Here is a 20,078-nt window from a genome sequence, read left to right on the forward strand (position 1 = left end):
TTTTAAAATGGCGATCGATTTTCTTTTCCCCATTCTGACAGATTAGTGAATGGAATACTTGGACTAATTTAAACAATGGGCTCAAAGACGTGGCATCACTGGGCACTTTTGAAACCAATGCCAATGACAGGTTTATCATTGTTGCTTAGCAAAGAATGATTACATGCACCTCCCTTGTCAATTATTGCTTAAATATATAGCAAGACCTTTGGAATATTTATATAATTAGAAAGTAATGTGCAGAGGACTTCTATGCTAAATCTCAGCTGCAGCAACTTTTACTTAAACATGCTAGCAATGTCTACCTCTTATGGATTGTGGATTTATATTAAATTGCTTTAATATTTAGTGACTTAATTCATTTATAGGTAAATCTTTAAGTAGAAGTTGTATCAAATTGTGCATAATTTGGGGAAGTAAGCTGTATGGGAGGCGGGGTCAATTGCAAATGCCTATTCAATGCATTTTAATAGCAGAATGGAGTTGGAAGTGACCTTTGTAGCATCATCCATGAAGCTGAGCAAGTGTGTGTGACCTGAACAGAGCAGCACAGCTTGCTGCCCTGTGCATTCGACATGCCTCAGCTAGCCTTCAAATTCACAGCGTGCATATAGATCAAGTAGGTGTGCCAGCCATGACATCACCAGCACAGCAACAAATCAGAACGGCACATGGGCGGCAGCAACTTCTAAGCGCCTGAAGGTATTTCCAGTCCTGTGTGTACTAGGCAGTGCAACAGAGGTTCGAAGCCAACCAGTAGACGGTAACAGACAGCACTAACACGGTAAGGGAATATCTGAAAGGAGACGGAAAGTACCACAATGAGAGGAACCCGTTAGAATTGGCCACGTTTTGCTTTGGTGGATTATTACATACAATGGGACAGCCAAGTTACTTGTTCAGTCTGTCACAGCCAAACCGTACCTGCGGAGAATGGGAAAGGTAAGCGCTGCTTGTTTTTTTTAGGGGGGGATAGTCACAGAAGAACCGATTCTCATTGCAGTGTTGATAATATTTGCGAAAGATGCCACATTGTCGGGTAGGTGAGGGGTAAAAAGCAGGTGTATCCACACCCCCCCCCAAAAAAAAAGGCACGCCTGCTAAACGCTGTACTTTAGCGAAGTTTTCATCGGAAGCCAGCTCCTCATGTCAGAGCATTCAACCTGTCATAGGTGACGGATATTCTCTCTTTCCCCCGGGTAATCGGGGTGGGTTTTTTTCCCCCTTTAACTCCCCCCAGCACTTTGGAGATCACACTTTCAAAGTGCTTTGAAGGCTAGTTATGATTTGATGAAGGGAAGTAACTCGGGGCTGTGTCGCGCTGCCTGGTGTTGGATCGAGTGAAGAGGTCGGTGTGACCCAAAGTGTAGACCTGGCGAGCGCAGGACTCCAGCCGGGCCAGCCTTGCTCAGTGAAGTCGGCATTCATCTGTTTTACTGCTGAGTAATTTGTGGGTGCGTTCAGCTAAGGGAACCACATTTGAGTTTTGATCACCGGGTCTTTGCCCGAATGGATCTCTTTTTTGACATTTTTGTTAAAAATGTTACCAGTTATTTCATTCTGCCAGTCTCCGAGAGCCAAGCGGATCAATGTAAACGTGGAGCAATAGATGCTGAGGGGGAATATACAAACTGGGGAACGATTGGGACACTTCAGGGCGACTGTGGGAAGTTGGGTCAGTGAGAAATCAGATTTCCACATGAAAAACAGTAGTCATTAATTAGTGGTGAAAACGCCTGGCTGGTGTGTTCATTTATTTCCGTGAACAGTCTGTCGAGATCATTGCCATTACACTTTGCCATTCGTAAAAAATAAACAGCAAGCAATTAATCTTGTGACCGCCGGCTGCCTTCTCCCTTGCTGTTTTTTTTCTCTCCCTTCCTCCTAATCAAACAATCCAAACCCTGACACGGAAACCAACCCGGTTGCAATCATTCATAGATTGATAGATTTAAGCAAAAAGGTAACTGATGTCAACCTGCTGGGTGAGATGATGTGGCAAAAGGTTCCTACGTGTTCTTTTCAATGAATGGTCAGAGATTTGATCGACTTTTGAATGAAACAGCAGACTCCCCTGAAATGCCTTGTCTCTGTCACATTTTGCTAAGGTTAAAAGTTGGGGCATGTTTGCATGGATTGACCCTTCAGTAATTATTAAGAAATAAAAGCAGATTTTTCAGCTCTGAACTTCCCACGATTTCTAAAGCAAAAAGTGAATGTGTATCCTTCACAAAGGTAAAAATGTGCTTTGCTATAAATAGAGATCTTCAATAATCAGAATCAACACTCAATTACAGTGCAGTTCAAAACTCCATGGATCACATGAATTTTGGTTTGGATAGGATTAGGTGAGAATTGTATACAGGGGAAATATCTGCTTCAGTACTTCAACAGTTAATTGTATCTCTTTGGATGTCTGCAATGCAGTATCAGGCTTTAAAGGGTTAAGAAACATCTGATAGTCCTTTTATTATTAAATTATGTGAGAGAATAGAGGATAATTCTTCCAAGAGCAGGAACATCATCCTGCCTCAAGGACATATCAGCTGTCATCAATGAAACCACAGTCCCAAGTTGGAAGTACCCTCCTCCATCCATAGGTTAAAATGGACACTCCGTGCCACTAATCTACATCATTCAGATTTCGAGCCCCTACTCTTTGACCTAAGGAATCACAGGTTGGCTGAGATAAGTGGATTTGGTCTTGCTGGGCTACCGGGAGGAGGGGGAAATCAACTGTGGATTCTGCTGCTGGTCACTGTCCTTGTTAAGTGTGTGCAAAATGTTATCAACAAGAAATTTGGGCTTGATTGTGAGTCACCCATGGTTAAATAGTCTGCTGTAACACACTGCCTGTGTTCAGAGAACAAAACTGGACATATAGTGGCTTGCCACTGGAATGATATCCCAATTATAGCCTGTGCACACATTTTGGACAAAAATGGGACTGCAAATTTCTACCAAAATAAGCTGCATTAAAGCACAGCTTTTTATTTTAAAATGAACATGTGTTGTCGTCATCTTAATGTAGCCAAGTCAAGATTGCATTCTTAAATGGCCAGATCGTGATGTGATCTGGACTCCCTCGGCTGAATCAAGCTGGTTACTCACTATAGGTCACAATTGTTTTCTATGTAGCTTTTCCTTCTGTAAATGTGCAAAACATCATTTTTTTTCTTTAAAATTGTGTGATGACATTGTAATTTTAATGGGAATGATCCTACCTTGAAGCGATTATGACCATTTGCAATGTTACCTAAGGTTTGTAATAGGAGCATTCTGCACAAGTACATAACTGATGATCAAATGATACTCCTTGAAATGGCAACATTGTTTTGGAAAATAAAGTTAAAGATTCTATGAATTAATTCAGCCCAAATATAGGAACATATTTCTGCAGAGGAGACAATTTTGAAGCGAAAGGCAAAATGTGTTCCAAATATCCATGTTGTGTGAAGATATGATGAAAGGATCATTACTTTTTCTGAGCTGTCAACAATTGAATGTAACTTTTTGCCCTTAATTTAGTTTACAGAAGAGAAAAGGATTGTTATTGATCTCATGATTTCCTTAAAAATGTAATTTTTATGGATCAGCCGTTTAGGTTTATTAATGACTCTCTAATGACTATATCTACTGAAAGTAATGACTATTTATATCCAAATCAATTTGCGTCCATTTATTCCCCTCAGTCAAAAATGTCTGAATTGTCTGACCGTGTGGAACTCTGGATCTAGTCTGTCACACGTCAAAAAAATTCTCAATCCTGCTCCCTGTAAATGTTTCCATGTTTAACAATCAGAGAGCCTTTAGACTAACATAAGGTCACTGATGTATGATTGATGGGGGTGTCAGAGTGAGCTTTAACCCCTTCATTCTGGGTTTGAATTAAACCCAGTGATAATCTCACTACCTCTCAATTACCACTTCCTTTAATCATCCACTGCCTCCTCACCCAAGGTTTGTTTTGTCCTGAGAATATTATGAGTTAATAAATTAGGAAATGCTTTATAGTTCCAAGTGTCGCTTTACTTAATGACTATTGGAATCTTTCCGTGCCTGTACAGCCTGCAGTCAGGCAAGACAGCAATGAGAAGCAAGGCGTGTTTGTCCATTATGGCCTATTGCCAATTTTCTACCCCAAGCTCAAACTCCAGCCTAACCCCTCGGCGCTGTGCGGCCTCGGGCAAACCACACGGTATAAACCACTTCCTCCCTGGAGCAAATCACTGTGTGGCTTGTCGCTGTTTCCTCTCCCGTGGCTTTCCAGCGTTTCTTTCCATTCCATGAATGAACATGTCTGAGTCTGCAGTTTTCACTTCACTGTCATTACCATTCACCACTGTTTCCTATGGATTCCACCCTGGCTAACTCCAGGGTGCTTTTGGTCCCCATCTGCAGGGCCTTCACCCCAATTTGGTCGACCCTCAGGACAGCTCTGAGCAGATTTTAGGTGCATAATGCCTTTTAATTGATGAAAGGTATCTAAGACCACAACCTCAACTCTTTCAGGCTTCAGCTTCATCAGAGACTTAAAAAGCAGTCGGCTGCTCCTTTCTGATGGCTGGCCAGCACATCTGATGTGGCGCTGGATGGTAAACAGGCATTTCAGTCTGGGTTCTCCATGTCTGCAGTGGCAAGCACCTTCTTACTGATAAACATCCTGCGGCTGGGCCAGGGTGACCATAGGCTCAAAGTAACAGACAGGCATCTTACCTCAGCGTGAAGAGGAGAACCAAGTTTAAAGTGTTTTGATTTCCTTTCTACGTTAGGCAGAAGAGATGATCTTGGAGAGCTGCAAGGTGCTTTCTGACTTTCATAGACTGCTTCATTGTATCTTTTCTTTGGAAACTACAAATTGGTCCACTATCCGATCCTAAGATATTGCCACAATCCAAATACACTGACCTCTCACCCTTCCATGAATTAAAAAAAGTCCTGTACTCTGTTTGAGCAGGTTTTAAGATCTCCCTTAAATACTGAAGATGCTTATATTCTGTAAATACATGCGCATAGCTTTTGTAATGCGATTGTCAGAAATTAAATTTCTATAAATAATAAGAAATGGAATAGTGCTCATTTTACAAAACTTGTAACCCACTCTACTTATATACATTTCTGCCTTTCCTCTGGGGAAGGGTCACCAGACCCGAAACGTTAACTCCAATACCTCTTCATGGATGCTGCCAGACTGCTGAGTTTTTCCAGCAACTTCTGATTTTGTTTCCCACCTTGGATAAGTGACAATTTCCTCAAGAAAAAGAAATCCAGCAAAGGAAGTTGCTCTCTTCTATTCCAACTGCAAACGTTATACCCTCATCATCGCTATTATCCTTCAGGCTGGTCCCTGTTTATAGCAATAGTGTCCTGTTTCATCCTGGCTGATCTTCCCTGATGAACTCATTTTATGTTGATAGCCAACTTCCACAATTAAAGTTTAAAGTTCTGCTTCAAGTGTTCAAGTCTCTTCATGACTTCATCCTTTTCCATCCTGACGACCTTATCCAGTGTTTCAGCCCCGACATCCCACTCACTTCTTGATCCCTTTATTCCCATGATCCTACCTTCTTATAAATTTCCTGCTCAATGTGCTTCATTCTGAGAGCCTGTACCTTCAGTGTTAGCACACAATGAATTCTCTTTCATACCTTTGTCTCACTAAATCGCCTCCACTTCATAAACCCTCCACATTACAAGCAAATGCAGTATCTCTCTCGTCACCTTTAAGAACTTCCTTAAACACTGCAATTTCAGCAATTGGTAAGTGGCCCTGCTGATATATCCTTCTTCAAATAGGTATCCAATTTCCCCTCTACAACATTTCGTAAACATTAAAAACATGTTAAAAATGTAATGTTATATTCATACTTAGCTGAGCAACAGAACGAACAATCCATGTCATCTGCATGTCAATACATGCAATGCTCTTTGACAATCTTGCTATTGTTTTGGAGCATTGATCAACAGAATCAAAAAATTTGGCAGGTTTTGCTTTTTGCAAAATTGAGTTTTGATGTTGAGACATAAGCTGTAAAAAATAGCATTTATTTACTGGGTTTTGTGCTGCAGAAAATGTGTAGTCTCATGTTACAATATTCACTTGCATGTGACCTCTAGTGGCAGCCCTCTTCACTTGCATTAGTGTCCTTCTGCTAAGAAAGGATGGCGGTCAGGAGTAATGGGATTGGGTGCATGCAGGCAAAAGAGCAAAATGCTGAAAATTTGAGACAATAAGAGGGATGTTTGAAATATGCAGCAGATATATTGGCATCTGAAAGGTGGGGAGGCAACTTTTCGCATGCATAAGAACAGAGAAATTAATTCCAAGCAGGCGTGTGGATACGTCGGAAACAAAATCAGAATTTATACAGAAATACAGGAATTGAAGCAGCACAGTCATTTAATGGGTACAAGCACTAAGACATTAAAGAAATTGAACATGAGAGAACAGCTGAGTGAATGAGAGGTCTGAGGTGAGTGGCAGGAATGAAAAGGCTAATGGTCAAATATAGAGGCAGCCATTAATACTACATCATCAGTGAGTGAGAGGGGACTGTTTACACAGGATAAAACATTACAGAATTAGCAAAGGAGATACATACAACCTTTAGTTATGGAAAAATATTTCATCATTTTACGTGTATTACACAATGTTAGTGATAAGCTGTTCTACCGTAAATGCAGTCTTACAAGGATTTTTGTCATGAGATGCCTTCCCTTGATAGGGGTGAAATTTTCCCATTGTAGTTACTGTTGGTCAGTTTCATGGTATCTGGTCTGCCACAGTCCAGCGTGAAATTTCTGACATAATCTTCTGACGTAATCATCTTATTCATTATGCGACCTAGCTCTTGGCTGCATTTTTGTGGGAATCGGATTGTTGGAGTGGCTGGAAGTATTGAGGCTTCCCAGTATACATGGCTCTCATTTAAAGCTACATTTAACAACAAGCTTCACCCCACTTTAGCCGCTGCAAGCCAGCGATGAGCTCTCACCACTGTGCTACTCAGGCCTAATAATTGCAGATCTGACCCAGAAGGAAGGCAAGCTAGGTGCCCACTTCCTGGATGGAGACCTGGAGGGTGGGGGAGATGAGGGCAGTCCCTTTCCTGGTTGACTGTCACAGGAGGTGACACCATCAGACCAAGCTGGCCTGGCCAAAAATAATAGCCCAGGTCAGTGCACTGTCCCAAGTGAGGTTGGACACCCAGGAGTGCTGAAAGAAGGTGAATGCTGCGACCTTCTCCCCCCCCCCCAAATTATCATGCACCCCAAGCGCCACTATTCAGTCGAAGTCTGCCACTGCATACACATCACACCAAGAATCATGGAGTACACCTCTCAGTATTGAAGGTACTCTGTCCACTGAACAGCTCTCACCCAATTCATCCTTCTGAACTATTGACCTTTCCTGCTCCCTACCTTTCCTATCCACTCACTGGGGACATCTCAATTGCCTGCAATTCCTGCACTGCTTGCACTTGACCTACAGGACTAACCTGGTCCAATCTCTAGATTGCAAAGGATGGATTGCCGGACTGTAGTAGGACAGAGTGGCTGACTGACTGTGGCCAGTCTCCTGGATTAGAATCGAATGAATTGTGTCAGTGCCCCCCTGACTGCCAGGCGCTATGCTTCACTCCAAGCTTCCCATGCTCGCCTTTTGACATTTACACATGATCCTTTGGGTGAAGCGCATGCAATATTTTTGCTGCCAGTGTGCCATTGCTGGTGCATGGTGCCACACAGCAATGGGCATCATTGATTGTTCAGTGCTTTAAACCATGACAAAATGCCTGCCTATTCCTCTGTGATGAAAAGCAATTCAGGCTACAGAGGCTGGAACTCTGTAACTGAGCACTAACAACCTTGCACATTGAGACAGCAATGCGCATGATACAAAGTCTGTCAGGTCCAAAGGCAATGCCGAATTCAGTGAGTGTATGCTAAGGAAGTAATATGAAGGAGACAGAGGCTGGTTGCATCCACAATGTGAGTGAGTACAGAGGGAGCAAGCTAAGAATCATAAGATACACCCTGTGCAGATGCATGAGGTGTGTGTGCATATCCCTGAGTGACTGGCAAAGGTTTGCAAATCATAGGTGTCCCTGAGCTCCAAAGTGAAATGTTGAAGAGTTATAATGGTGTGAGGGTTGGTCTCTTAGCAGGCATGGTTGAGCTGGCTGGGTTTGCCAGTGCCGACTTGTATGGGTGAAGAGTCGAAGCAGATGTGACCATGGAGCTGCAGGGACGTGGCTGTGAGAAAGTAGTTGCCCAATGGCAGGGACTAGTTTTTGGACAGTTGCAGCCGCCAGGACCTTGCTGTGATTTACATGTTGGGAACAGGCACCTTCTCATTTCTTGGGGGAAGAGACGAGAATTGGGACTTTGGGGAAATGCCTGGAAATATGTAGTTGCTGTGCAAAGATGAGATATTGAAGTCACCATTTACCCTTTAGGGGGAATATCAGGAAAATTTTAATCACATCAAGATTCTGATTTCTTTCTTTCTCACTGTATATTTTCATCTCTTCTCATTATTGCTCATACCACATCATGAGGGAAATCTCCTCTCAACACAGAAGATCTTATTAATGGCTGGGGTGAAGGAAATATGGATGGGGAGGAAGAGGAAAAATATAATTGGTACAGGTGATCCATCATAGCTGTAGATTAATAAGTATTAGGCTAGCTGACTCATTGATTTAGGAGAAATGAATATGGTCACAGTCAAATACCTTCACAGTGCTCCCTATCCCCTTCACAGTGTAGGAAAGCAGGGGCGCAGGTGTTGCCTGTTGGGGCCTGTTTGCCTCCAGTGTTCAGAGGGACCTTGGGCTTGATATTATGTATCAACCCCCCACTCCCCAAAATCTTGGGCAAGGGTAGAACCAGTACAGGTGGGGTGCCGAGTCCACATTCCCACCCACTCTGAAGTTCGCCCCCAAACAGAGGGGCTGCGGTTACCTCAGTAAGCAGCCCATCCATGATCTGTAAATAACCGATAAAGGGTTCACTCAGCTTTCTAAAAGATCAATTGACCCTGAGATTATGCTGCTCATGCCAACATTTCCTGTTTCCAGTTGCTTATCTTAATGCTTTGCCAAAGCACAGAAAACAACGCTTTTCACATTCCCAGTCTTTCTTGAGGTCTCCATATACCTTATTTCTGCATGAAATGATGCATGGCTATACAGTAATGCAAATAGACACAAGTGTCACTTTGTTTCAGTGAAATAACTTTTTTTCTAGAAGGCTGGAATGTGGATCTCATCACTGAAATAAAAATTAATATTTGAAACCGTATATCTTTATGACGATGTAAAGAGAAAGGTTCTTTGTGTCTTGAAGCAAGTTACCTGATATACTGAGCAATATCGACTACTTTCAATCTAATGATTGTGATAATTGTGTGGCACTTGGATGCTGACAATTGGCAAGCGGCCAAAATAGTATGGGTCAATGCAGAAAAATTACTCAAAGACCAGCTTCCCATCTTCCCAAATGTTCTTCAGTTTCTGCTGCTGGGAGTGAACATTTCAAAATTGATGAGGGCATGATCAGACATAGTTATCATTCACTCACTACTCCCATTGGCAGTGTGAATCTGTTACCTTTTCTAAATATATGATTTCTGAGCATTTGCTCATGGAGAAAATAAACATCAGACAACCTTCAATAAATCAGTTGACCTTGCGAGGAATACCCTGTCTTCCCACGAAGGTATGATTCATCAATTCCTTCACAATTTGTTATCTATTGTAAAATGCTAAATACATAATTTTAGATTTGATGATCGGAAAGTTAAGTTGGTTTCTTTGATGTCAGGTCTGTGACAAGTCCAGACTCCCTGTAGCAGCACTGTGTTCAACTCTGGTCTCCCTGCTACGGGAAAGATGCTGTTAAATTTGAAAGGGTACAGAAAGGTTTTGCAAGAATGTTGCCAGGGTTGGAGGGTCTGAGGTACAATAGGCTGGGGTTGTTTTAGAGTGTCAGAAGGTGAGGGGTGACCTTCTAGAGGTTTATAAAATCATAAAGGGCAAGGATAGGGGAATCCAAAACTAGAAGGCACAGGTTTAAGTTGAAAGGGGAGAAAATTGAAAAGGGACCTAAGGGACAACTTTTTCGACACAAATCGTGGTGCATGTACATGTGGAATGAGCTGCTACAGTAAGTGATGGAAGCTGGTACAATTACAACGTTTAAAAGGCATCTGGATGGGTATATGAATAGGAAGGATTTAGAGGGGTATGGCCAAATATTGGCAAATGGGACAAGATTAATTTAGGATATCTGGCCAGCGTGGACAGGTTGGACCTGTTTCTGTGCTGTGCTACTCGATGGTGATGAAGCTCTCTCATAGAGTCAGAATCATAGAGATATACAGCGTGGAAACAGACCCATTCAGTCCAACTCGTCCTTGCTGACCAGATATCCTTACCCTAATCTAGTCCCATTTGCCAGCACTTGGCCCTTATCCCTCCAAACCCTTCCTATTCATATACCCATCCAGATGCCTTTGAAATGTTGTAATTGTACTATCCTCGACCAATTCCTTGGCAGCTCGTTTTACCCTCTATGTGAAAAAGTTGCCCCTTAGGTCCGTTTTATATCTTTCACCTCTCACCCTGAACCTATGCCCTCTAGTTCTGGGCTCCCCCACCCCAAATTGATTCTCTCTCTCTCTCTCTCTCTATATATGTGTGTGTGTATGTGTATATATATATATATGGTGGGATTCTGATGTGGAGTTAGCCTGATCACAGAATGACTTGAATGTGACATGGAATCAGCAGGGTACAAGGCTCTCCCACCTTTCCAGAAATCCACTTGAAGGAGGACAGTGACAGCCACAGCGTTATGTTCAGTGAGAAATCCCATAAATGATTTATTTGATGAAAAGAAACGAAGCTTCCAATGAAACAGCGCATCTCTTTGTGGATGCACAGGATTGAACGCGCTACTAAACCAAGGGTCTGGCTCAGCTGATCATATAAAGTGAAGAGCAGCTTATAGCCAAAAATAAAAATAGAATCGCAACCTTAAAAAGGGTGACAACGAAACTCCTCTTTGGCAAACACTTGTTGAAGAATATGATTGTCCATCGAGGAGTTTCTGTGTCATTGGTCAAGGATTTTTTGCGGCTAAGCCCAATCCAAGAGCCACATCTCCAACCACACGCTTGGCAAATGTTTCTGAAAGTGGAAGCAATCCTTGCCCTTGAGACTTCTGGCATTCCTTTCTCCATTTCCTTTTCCTGACTTACTCCTGACAAAAACTGACAACTGAGCTAATCTCTAAATGAAAGTATTTCCATTTACATTGCACTTTGTGCAATTGCAGGACATTGCAAAGCATTTTTACAGCTAATGAAGTCTTTTGTGGACAGTGCAATGTGCAATACTGTTGTATATTTTATCTCAGATTTAAGCAGCGATGATACTAGTTTCTGTGCATGCAACAGGTTTTATTCACAAAGCTTTAAAATGTCTTCTCCGTGCTTCAAGCTCCAACTTCTCGATCTTTCTACATCTTGTTTACTTTCCTACGAGTCCACACCCAGTCCATACCCAGCACAGTAAGCACCAACACAAAACAAATTCACTTAGAGGGATAAAAGCATTGAACATGGCAACTGCCATTGCAGTGATCGTAATGAGGTCAGCTAGGTGGATCTCATAGACTGAGTGGGGTTGTTAATAAGTTCCAATCAGGAAGCCCTGGTTGATGGATAGAAACAGGAGTGTTCGGACAAGATGTTAGCAAAGTTATTGTCATGGCACATTGCATGTCAACCATGTCGCAAGCAATTAGATACCTGGAAAATCATGAGTGATCCACGGTTAATGGACTACAGACCAGCAAGATGCAGTTGGGAGCACAATTAGATCAGCCATGGTCTTCTCAGATGGAGGAGTGGACTTGATAGACCAATGGTCTTAATTATGCTCATAAATCCAAAGTCCTAACTCATTCGTGAGCTAAGTTCATTGCTTGAATCACCAGAGTATAGATACATGGAAAAGGCTTAACATTGTTAAAATAAAAGAATGGTTCTATTTCCTAACAATAGTTACTTGGAAGTCATGTTCTGGTAGGAGATTTACTACTTCAGATGGAAACCAAAATAGCAACATGTTACATTGATGCTTAAAACTGAGCAGATAATAAACTGTATTAATGAAAAAAAAAGAAACAGGAGTGTTTGATTTAATCCCTGCCCTCCCCTTCACTGTTTGTTCTCTCAGCTTTGCCCTTTGATGAGAAGGGCACTGCTTGTCACTGGCCTCTCGGGTGGTTCCTTTCTGCCTGGTGGTGGAAATTGAATAAAGATTTGCACACCTGTTGTCTTTCACTGTGTGTTTCACCTGCACACACACAACATGAGGGCTGGGGAAAATATATTTTTAAAAATATAACCAGGAGGTTTAGAGTCTCCTCAGTTTAGGGAGCTGACCCTATGCTAACTGGGCAAAAAAAATAGAAACAGAAGTGTCCCCCACAACCTGAACCACCTCCAGAGTTTTAGTTTTTCCCCTTTTAGGGACATAAAGTGGTGGCCTTGTACAGTCTACTGCTGCACATCATCCACCTCTTCTCTCTCATCCACCACCCAGACACACCTTGGCGTGACCATTTACCACCGGGCAGTGAGGATCCCCAATGGAGGGCTGTCTACGCGAGAGTCCTCCCCCTTTCTCTCGGGGATCTGAGGTGGAGGGTGCTGCATGCAGCGGTTCCCTGCAACCGCAGACTGTTTGTTCTGTGGTGCTGTGGAGTCCGTGGACCATGTATACATTGGGTGTGGGCGTTTGCACTCCCTTTTTGATTTTCTTAAACACTTCCTCCTCTATTTTTGGTTGCACTTCAGTCCCATGCTCCTGATCTTTGGGCACTTGGTGCAGAGGGGGATGGCAAATCTGAGGATTTCCTCGTGGGTCTGCTCTTGGGCCTAGCGAAACTGGCCATAAACCGGTCCAGGCAGCAGGCTGTGGAGGGGGTTGTTATGGCCAATTGCCTGCCCCTCTTCCGCGGGTATATCAGAGCCCAGGTGTCCCTGGCGAAGGAGCACACTGTGTCTGCCCACTCCCTTGTGCTGTTCAGGAAGAGGTGGGTGCCGCAGGGAGTGGAGTGTATTGCTTCCCTCTCCAACTCTCTATTTTAATTTAATCCCTGCCCTCACCTTCACTTTTTGATCATGCAGCATTGCCTTTTCTCGAGAAGGGCACTGCTTGTCACTAGCCACTCGGGTGTTTCCCTTCTTTTGGTGGTGGAATATAAATAAAAATTTACACACTTGTGTTCTTCACTGTCTCCAACACCTGTACACACACAACATGGAAAAGAAAAGAAACAGGAGCGTCAACTGCGGTTAGGCAGTAGTCTGGGGAATAAATAAAAAGAAAATAATGTATAACCATGAGATAGTTCAGTTTAAATAAAAAAAACAGATTTAGAATCTCTTCAGTTGAGTGAACTGACCCTGTTCTGGCTGGGCCACAGTCAGTATGTTACTGCTGCTGTTGGCCTCCTGCTAAGGAGGAGAGTTTTTTTTTCTTTTCCCCCTTGTCAAAGATAGACTTTTTGGTTTTCTTTATTGTTTGTTGTCTTTGTTTTTCTGGGTTTCTTTCTGTTTTAAAAAAAAAGAAAAGAAAAGAAGGAACATTAATGTCAGAGATACTGACCCTCTGGGAGTTGACTCCGCTGAGGCTCTACCATAGTCAAGAACTTACCACTTGTACATAATTGATGACTTGGTGACAGGATACCAGCCTCTCTGGAGTTCTTTCAATGGCGATGTAAGTAAGCACATACTGAAGAAACTCGCTTGCGACAGCTGTGTTTGAGTTGGGGTGAACATTTCTGGCATCATGCCATTATTTGGGAAGTTTGACTCGTTCGATCGTGCCATCGAAAACTGGGCCCAGTATATGAAAAGAATGCATTTTCTTTTAGGGCAAATGATATCTGGGCAGATGAAAGGCAACGGGTAATTCTCTGACAGCTCGTGGACCCACAGCTTTTTGGGTTATCAGAATTCTAACTCTCCCTGAGGCACCAGATACTAAAACCTTTCAAGAGTTGACGGATTTAGTTGAGGAATATTATGATCCCAAGCCATCTCTAATTCTGAGAGGTTGCTGTGTTTACTTGGCAATTCAAGAACCAGAGAATCTGTGTCCTGATTTTTGAAGAGGTTAAGATGACTGGCAGAGGCAGAGGCATGGGACATTGTTTAAGCCGTAATGAGATGCTGAGAGATCATTTGGTATATGGGATTAATGATGTAACTATGCAAAAACATCTAGCTGCAGCCCAACTGGACTTCAAACAGGCATCGCAACTGGCAGCAAGTAGAGCATATGAGTTATAGGGTCTTCCATGGAAATGACCATCCTCACCAATCAGACTGAGTTTGGGGAACACCACCTGGCTGAAGGCACTTGCATAGCCTCACTGAGGACATAGCCTATCAGAAGTCACATGACACCAGGTTATAGACCAACAGGTTTATTCGAAATGACAAGCTTTTGGAGCGCTGCTCCTTTGTAAGGTGACTTCAAGCTATTGTAGTTGCTGCTCATACAGTATGTGGACATGAGACAGTGAAAGAGTCCCACTAGAATTAAATAGAGTGAAAGAACCCATAGGCCGGTATCCAGGAGAGTGCACACCCTGGAAAGCTCACCTCAATCTGGTGTGGAACAGTTAAATTGCTTAGCAACGTCCAAATCAGAACCAATCAAACTATATGTCTGGTTAAATGGTCAACCGATTCTAATGGAGGTTGATACTGGAGCAGCTGTATCAGTGATCACAGAGCCTGTCTTAACACATTTTACTCTGGATTCCAGCCCTCAAATTTGTGCAAATCCTTGGCTGGACTAGAGAACTTATACTGGGGATCCTTTACAGATTAATGTTACAGCTTCAGTTCCAGTCTCTGATGAGAAGCAGCTGATTCAGTTACCACTGATTGAAGTAAAAGGCCCGGATCCACGCTGGATGGAGTAAAATTAGTTGAGAAAAGTTCACCTTGATTTGCTCAACAATTTTTCAATTAGCAAATAGCCGCCTGAGCAGAGTCCGAATTGAATATCCAGACGTTTTTCAGGAAGTTCCAGGGACTATCAAAGGAGCCAAGGCATGTTTATGAGGAAGCAATTCCGTGATTCTGTAAGGCCTGCCCAGTGGAGTTTGCCTTATGAGAAAACATTGTGGCAGAAATCAGGAGGCTGGAAAGCGAAGGAATCGTTGAGCCTGGTTCAGTTTGTGGAATGGGCAGCATTGGTCGTATTGATTATGCTGGGTCAATTTGCCTATGTGGGGATTTTAAACAAATGGTAAACTGCTTTTCACAACTGGATAAAGACCCAATCCCTCTCAAAGAGGATTTATATGCAAAGTTGGCAGGATGGGAGGTGGGTGGGGGGATGCGGGTGGGCAGCAGCTGTCTTTCACTAGGTTGGACATGAGCCTTGCGTACCTGCAATTGTGGTTAGAGGAGGATTCCTAGAAATATGCTCCAATTAATACTCTCAAAGGTTTGTACCAATGTACAAGACTGCCATTTAGGTATCATCAGCCTGTGCAATTTTTCAGTAGACAATGGAGAATATTTTACAAGGTCTAACCCAGGTCACCATTTATCTGGATAATGTGCGAATAACAGGGAAGACCAATAAGGAGCACTAAGAAAACTTAGTCCTTAGATATTTCTTCCAGGTGGGTGTCCGCCTTTGAAGGGAAGAATATGTGTTCCAGGTGTCTGATGAGACCTACTTGGACTACAGAGTCAACATGATAGGTTACACAAGTTGGAAGATGAAGTGAAGATGATCAAAGGTGCCCACATTTGGACCAGAGCTTAGGTCTTTCCTTGGGCTGGTGAATTATTCCTCCACAGCACCATATATATTAATGATTTGGAGGAAGGTATAGGTGGTCTGATTAGCAAGCTTGCAGATGACACTAAGATTGGTGGAGTATCAGATAGTTGGGGGTACTGTCAGAGAGTGCAGCAGATTATAGATATTTTGAAGAGTTGGGCAGAGAATTGGCAGATGGAGTTCAATCTGGGCAAATGTGAGGTGATGCATTTTGGAAGATCCAATTCAAGAGCAAACTATACAGTTAATGGAAAAGCCCTGGGGAAAATTGGTGTACAGAGAGGTCTGGATGTTCAGGTTCATTGTACCCTGAAGGTGGCAACGCAGGTCAATAGAGTGATCAAGAAGTCATATGGCATGCTTTCCTTCATCGGACGGAGTGTTGAGTACAAGAGTTGGCAGGTGATGTTACAGTTGTATAGGACTTTGGTTCGGCCACATTTGGAATACTACATACAGTTCTGGTCGCCACATTACCAAAAGGATGTGGATGCTTTGGAGAGGGTGCAATTATGGAGGGCGCGAGCTATGAAGAGGTGTTGAGTAGTTTAGGATTATTTTCATTAGAAAGATGAAGGTTGAGCAGGGACCTGATTGAGGTCTACAAAATCATGAAAGGTATAGACAGGGGGGATAGCAAGAAGCTTTTTCCCAGAGTGGGGTACTCAGTTACTAGGGATCATGAGCTCGAGGTGAGAGGGGAAAGATTTAAGGGAGATATGCATGGAAAGTTCTTTACACAGAGGATGGTGGGTGCATGGAACGTACTGCCAGTGGATGTAGTAGAGGTGGGTATAATAGTGTCAGTTAAGATGTATCTAGACAGATACATGAATGGGCAGGGAGTAGAGGGATACAGACCTTTAGAAAATAAGTTTAGATAGAAGATCTGGGTTGGTGCAGGCTTGGAAGGCCGAAGGGCTTATTCCTGTGTGCTGTAATGTTCTTTGTTCATAAGCTGGCCTCTATCCTGGCATCTTTCCACCAACTCCTAAAAGTGGGATCAGCTTGGGAATGGTCATTTAGCCAAGTCACAGCTTTCAGGGAAGTAAAAAAGCAGCTATCACCCTTGAAGGTATCCCCAAGTGAGATGCTGGTAAAGACATGTGGCACCATGCAGCCCAAATGAAAACTGGAAACTCGCAAATGGGGCAGGAGCAAAATGTCCCTGGTTTGTTGGAACCCATGGGGTCTCCCTCTCTGTCCATTATTGAAGAGACCTCAGAACCTGAGATGGGCACAGCAGAAGTCACTGCCTCGGCACTTTTGCCATCTGAAGAAGGGAATGAATTTCTTCTGAAATGCTCCAAGCACGAGGCAAACTAATGCACACTATCCATTTTAGAGGCAAAGTTAGAGAGATCTAATCTAGTGCTAAACCATTCCAAGCAGAACTCCAATGAAAAGAACTGGCCTATGTCCTTGGACTCAGATGGGGAATGATGTAGTGACTGCAATAATGCCAGCCAAGTGGACCTCATAGAATATGAGTTCCCGAGGGGGCTATTAATCTGGTCCAATCAGGGAGTCCTGGCTGACAGATGAAAACAGGAGTGTTCACAGGCCACCCCGGTGTTTTCCTATCTTCCTGGTGGTGGAAATTGAATAAAGATTCATGCGCTTTGTGTCTCTCACTGTGTCTCACACCTGCGCGCGCACACACCATAGGTGCTGAGGAAAAATAAGCACTACCGCAGTTAGACGGTAGTGTGGGGGCTAATGAAAAGAAAAAAAACAGGAGTTATAAGGACAGTGCTAGTCACAAGAAAAAAAAGGAAAAGAAGAAGAAAAAAAAGGAGTGTTAGACATTCTGACATCTGGAGAATTGACATGGTTGAGGCTGTAGCAGAGTCAAGGACTTCCCTTGTGTAAATAAAGGATGAGTTGATGATGGGGTGCTAGTCTCTGTGAAGTTATTTCAGCCATAATGTAGCAAACAAAGCAGTCAGTACATGCATAGCAGTGTTCCCTTTACCAACAGCAGAGTGATAACAACCATACCATCAGCATAAATATCACTATTTCTCAGCTGCTTGCAATTCTGACAAAGCGACACTGGACTTAAAATGTTAGCTCTTTTTTTTTACTCTCCCCTGATGCTGCCAGATCTGCTGAGTTTCTCCAGCACTTTCTGTTCTTGTTTGTTTTTAATCTCCTGTAGTGATGTTAATTGAGGGCTAAACATTGGCCAGAACACTAGCAATAACTCTTCTGCTTGCCAAATCTTGGAAGGTCGCGATTATACTCAGCTGAATGTAAATCTCATCTGAAAGGCAACATCTTTGACAGCCACTGGGTGTGTCAGCCTGCGTTACATGCTTAAACCTCTGGACCTGCACTTGATTCCCCCTGCCTTCTAACTCCGAGGTGAGAGTTCTACCCCCACTGAGCCATGGTTGCTTTTTTTTGGTGGGGTGTGGGGGTGGGGTTAGTTCAGTCTGGATCAGTGAGTGCTTAACACTTTCCTCCTGAAGGGCTGAATTGCTGGGATTACCATGAACTGAAGAGAACCCAATGGTTACACATACCAAAGAAGAACGTCATAGTGTGTTTGAAATCATTTCCTGGCTCCCTCATCAAATTAGTTTAAAAACTGAGAGTCAGCTCCACTAAACAGTCAGGCTTGAGAGGACTGGAAAAAAGGCCAGTCATTGTCTGGATCTGCAACGTTTCTCCTTCAACCAAGGACTATGGCTGAATACTGTAATCAGAACAAAAAGAAGCAGATGACACCATCATTGTAATCAATTTGCCATCCATATGTAATGCCCAAGGGTGACACAAACAGAAATCACATTGTTCCTAACTGTGTAGAATTCAGGGCACTCAGCACTTCTACTGAGACTGAACAAAGTTGATCTCCAGCGCCTTGTCATTGCTGTTGTTTTTCAAGCATCCTTGCTTTTAATTAACTGCAGTGGGTTACTGTGTTGCTTGGCAGTGAAGCCATCTTTCGCACTCATTGGTTAACACATTTTTATTTAGACTGCTAAGTGTAAGACTAGGACATTATCAAGGACTTCTTCAGAGTATTTATTTAAGCTGTGTTGCACTGCGTTTCAGGCGCAGTGATCCCATGCACTGTCTATATTTCATTGAAGATCTTTCTGCACACTCCTGGTTTCTTGCATATTTTTCAATGTATGAGATTGAAACCAAATTCAACATTTTTCACCCTTCTATTAGTCGTGGATAAACTAAATTCGTAACATTAAAATTCAATGCTATGTTCCTATAATCATAATGAATTACCTTTGTTACATGTACTCCATAGGTTTTTTAAGCTAATACCTGAGACAGTCACATCCTGTTATCACTTCAATATCTGAAGTTCTTTCTTAAAATATATCACTTCTCAAAGAAAATTACCCTCCAATCTTTAATATTGCCATGTTTATCATTTATTTGCAAAGTTGCAATGATTACTGTCTCACCCTCTTTGAGTGGTGGAAGATCAGGGAAGGCCCAAACAAATCTATGTTAACATAACGACTTTCACAACCTCGATTTCCCCAAAATGGCTGCTTGTCAATGGACTGTTTTGAAACCTATTTGTTGTTGTCATGTATGAAACTCAACAGTTGGGTCATAAGGCTAAGGCAATGAGATATGATTAGAGCGAAGTGTGCAGGGGAATGTGAAACTTTCCAAAGGGACAGAGAGATAGTTTAAGTGAGTGGGCAAAGGTCTGGCAAAAGATGGATTACATGTTAATAAATGTGATGTCATCCATTTTGGTAGAAATAACAGCAAAGAGGACTATTACTGAAATGGTAAATAATTTAGGGGTGGTGCTGCCTTACAGTGCCAGGGACCTGGGTTCAATTCCAGCCCTTGGGTTGTGTGCAGTTAGCATATTCTCCTCGTGTCTGCATGGTTCTCTCTGGATGTTCTGGCTTCCTCCCACAGTCTGAAGATGTACAGGTTAAGTGAAATTTAGACAATATGACCAATTTAGCCATGCTAAATTGCCCATAGTGTTCAAAGATGTGTAGGTGAGGTGCATTAGTCAGGGGTAAATGTTGGATAATAGGGTAGGAGATCTGGATGGGTTGCTCTTCGGCAGGTCGGTGTGGACTTGTTGGGCCGAAGGGCCTGTTTCCACTCATTAGAGATTCTAACAATAAAAGATTCTAAAAGGTTGCAGCATGCTGCTGGGCAGAGGGACCTGGGTGTCCTTTTGCGTGA

The 20,078-nt window shown here is 42.8% G+C and overlaps 1 protein-coding gene across 1 annotated transcript in view; it reads left to right on the top strand.

Moving 5' to 3' along the window:
• Positions 1 to 727: 727 nt before the first annotated feature.
• Positions 728 to 20,078, top strand: part of LOC132819372 (muscarinic acetylcholine receptor M3-like) — a 235,847-nt gene continuing 216,496 nt past the window's right edge. The window contains exon 1 of the mRNA XM_060830848.1: positions 728 to 942. The gene's annotated coding sequence lies outside the window, so the exon portion shown is untranslated. The remainder of the gene's footprint in view (positions 943 to 20,078) is intronic.

This window comes from Hemiscyllium ocellatum, chromosome 10 (assembly GCF_020745735.1).
Source record: "Hemiscyllium ocellatum isolate sHemOce1 chromosome 10, sHemOce1.pat.X.cur, whole genome shotgun sequence".
Classification (NCBI taxonomy): Eukaryota; Metazoa; Chordata; class Chondrichthyes; order Orectolobiformes; family Hemiscylliidae; genus Hemiscyllium; species Hemiscyllium ocellatum.